Below are 3,507 nucleotides of genomic sequence, written 5' to 3'. Positions count from 1 at the left end.
GAAGTTACCACAGGGGACATGGCTGACCCTGAAGCCATGTTGACACAGCAAACCTGGAGGTGTAGGGAGCACCACTCCACTCCATGGGGAACGTCCATCCCTCAGGGACAATCCTGAGACACCTACACACTCTTCAGAGAGTCCCCACCAAGACTGGGTCCCAGTTGCCCCCACCAGTAATTAGTTAATAAATGCCCTTTGGACTGGCTTTCCCCCTCCCCTGCCTTTCTTACCCCAGTCTTCCACTCCTGGTCCCTGGGATCACACCCCTAAGTAAACCACTAGGTCCTAAGGCTCTGCTTTTGGGAGGAAACCAGGCAAAGAGACAAAGTGACTTTCCCTGAATGGAAAGGCCTATCAACTCCCAGAAAACTGGCCAGCACAAAGGGGACCCAACTCCTGAGGCATGAGTTGCTACTGAAAGAGCTGTTCATTCCTCCAGATTGCCCTGACCCCGTCCAAGCCAGCTGGCACCAGCTGAGTTGGCTCCAAATGCCCTTTGTTCCCTAAGTTCCCTGCTTTGGGGACTGTGGCAGGAGTTCATCACACTGCAGTGCAGGACCTACCCCTCACCTTAGTGTTTGAGGTTTCTAGAAACAGGCTCCCTCCTCCCCACCTCCTACTTCTTCATTTCCATCTCCATGTTCCCTCTGACACCCACATACCTACTGTTTTGGGGTGAGTTATGTTCCTCCTAAATTCAAAGATTGATGTCTAACCTCCAGTATCTCAGAATATGACTGTATTTGAAGACAGGCTCTTCAAAGAGATGACTAAGTTAAAATGAGGCCATCAGAGTGGGCCTAATCCAATCTGGCTGGTGTCCTTATAAGGAGAGGAGATTAGGACACGGGCACACATGAAGGAAAGACCTTGTGAGGACACAGGTAGAAGATAGCTGACTACATGCCAAGGAGAGAGGCCTCAAAGTAAATAACCCTGCTGACACTTAGATCTCAGACTTCTAGCCTCTAGAGCTATGAGAAAAATGCCTGTCTTTTACGCTGCCCATCCTGTGGTACTTTGTTACCCAGCCTTAGCTGACTAATACATCTCCTTCCATGGCTTTGCCCCATCCTGTAATGCCCCATGTTCCTCTTTAGGTCACTGATCCTGCTTCTCTCCCAGCATTCACAACCACTATGTCCAATGGACGAGCAGGTGTCCTCCCCCTTTTTCCCCTGTAGAATAGCAGAACACGCCTCACTTATAGGAGAGTGGGAGAGAAATACACAAAGCGCCTAATGGTGCTAATAAAGGCGAAGCACCCTCAGAAGCAAAAGGCTGTCTCAGGAACCTTGCCCACAGAGCACTCTGGCTGACTCTGAGCAGCACTCCGTCTTCCTGGGCTCCCTTTCCCCGTTTTACCCAGCTTTGTGCCTGGGACTTCAGACCTGCCTGCTGCCCCTGCCTGGGGACAGCCTGCAGGGACTGGGCACAATGATGGGGCCCCTGAGCCGGGCCTCCAGTCTTGGCAGCCTCAGCCCCGCCCTCCCCATGCAGCACAACTTTGAGACCCTTTATTCAGCCAAGCAGGCCCTAGAGACAACGCACTCGCTGCCTCGGCTGGCCCCTGTCTTGGGAGAACCCAGAAAAATTACTGGGTATGCAAATGGAATGCAAATGACTGCTTCTAAGCAGAAACAGTTCCCTTTGGCATCCTTTCAGAGCCTGGTTTAGGGAGTCGATAAAAATGCCCATGAGTGGCACAGCAATGGTTGCCATGGAAACTGGGCTTCCAAGGGGCTTGAGGAGCCTCAAAGAGGCCCCAAATCAACTATGTTAAACATCCACTCCCCCCAGTCTTGTTCACACTCGAAGTTGGCACTTCAGCGGGAGAGAGCATTATCTTGGAGATAAGCTGCAGACTGTGAGTTCTGAACAGGGATCCAGGAGATTTGCCCCGAATGCATTTCTCCCCAAAATGAACTTTCAAGTCACACAGCCCTGAGTTTGACTCTAGGCTCCCAAATGCCCACCTGTGAGACTTTCAGCAGGCTGCCAGGAGCCTCTGAGACATAATTTCCTCATCTGTCATGAGGATTCCCAGAGCACCGCCAGGCCCAGCACCAGAGCTGGCCTTCAGGATCTGCCCTGTGGGCCCAGATCCAGGCCCGGTAGGTAGCAGACACTCAGTGAACGTTCTGCCTCCTTCCTTCCTCCACCATCCATACTTCTCATGGGCTATTTTTATTCATGTTCCAGGTGAAATAAAACAAGTTAAAGCAGAGCATGAAATTTGAGGAGGATTCCACCTTAAGGAGAAAAAAATCCACCTCTGTAATAACAAATAGTTGGAGCTGGTGCATTACTTGGGTGAAATTGTTACCCCTCAAGACAAGTCTAAACTCTTCAGCATTATGAAAACGCTGAAGATTGCTTCGCTACTGAAAATTTATGGCCCCCAAATCATTCCTAAAAGACAGCACACATTCCCAACCAAGGCCTCTGATACAGCTGGCTCCTGTCTCCGAGCAAGCCGGGGAGGCTGTTGCTGCCATGGGGCTGCATTTGGGGTGCAGGTCACATGTTTCTGCCTGAGGTGTCTGCTTGGTGGGGCCCAGATGAGGTCCAGTAGTAAATGCTCAACAAACATTCTGTCTTTGTGCATTTCAGCATCAAAAGACAGCTTGGGAGGGGGGGTCCCCTTCCCTGCCTCCCTACCAGCCACACAAATAAGTCTCAGGTCCAGCGCACCCGACAAGGCTCAGGGCAGCTGCCCCTATGCCCCTCCTCTGCAGCAACATTTTCACCCTTGAAGGTAAGGGGTCAGAGCAGCCCACGCCGGAAAGAAACTTCCAAGCTTCTAGATGGGTCACCCCTGAGTTTAATGGATGAGGAAACCGAGGCTCAGGGGGTGTAAGGAATTCTGCCAGGAACATCCAGGGTGGAGCTGGGATCTGTCCCTAGTCACCTTAACCCAAACCTTGGCCCATTTCACCTGGCAGGGCTTCCGGAGGCACTTGACACCAGGGGGACCAGGGGCACGGCTCTCCTCATGGTCCAGGTAACATTTTTGAGAATGCTTTTCCAGGGGAAAGCCCGAACGCAGTCCCGGCTACCACATCTTATGCAGTTGAGTTTCCACACTCGGGGAAACCACAGGGGTCAGCACTCCCGACGGCAATGGCTGAGCCTCACCCGGGACACCACCTTGGTAACCATGCTACCTCCTCTGCCAGGTAAGCACGAGAATAATGCTTCTATCAACCCCAAAAGGAGGACCTTAAGTGCATCCTTTCACAACACAACTGACTTCAGAGACACACCTTGCTGAAGAGCTCCCAGCTCCCCATCCGCAGGCCACTCCCTCAGCCCTCAGCCAAGCCCCAGGCACCTCCCCCAGCCTCCAGACAAGCTGTAGTCTGACCAAGCCCTTCTCCCTCATTCCCGTATTTCCCTCCCTCTGCATCTTCAGGGTCTCCTGCGCACACCGTCCTCAACTTTCCAGTCTCCAAGGCCAGCTCAGTGCCCAGTCCCCCCTCGCTGCCTCTCTCTGGCCCCTGT

At 52.7% G+C, this 3,507-nt stretch overlaps 1 non-coding gene across 1 annotated transcript; it reads right to left on the bottom strand.

Annotated features, from left to right (window-relative positions):
- Window positions 1-3,032: 3,032 nt before the first annotated feature.
- Window positions 3,033-3,190, bottom strand: LOC148092840 (U1 spliceosomal RNA). Its single transcript, XR_015714741.1, has one exon. It is a non-coding gene; the product is annotated as a U1 spliceosomal RNA (small nuclear RNA).
- Window positions 3,191-3,507: the final 317 nt, after the last annotated feature.

Source organism: Miniopterus natalensis, chromosome 6, assembly GCF_054644295.1.
Source record: "Miniopterus natalensis isolate mMinNat1 chromosome 6, mMinNat1.hap1, whole genome shotgun sequence".
Classification (NCBI taxonomy): Eukaryota; Metazoa; Chordata; class Mammalia; order Chiroptera; family Miniopteridae; genus Miniopterus; species Miniopterus natalensis.
This window is presented reverse-complemented; position numbering and strand designations above follow the sequence as displayed.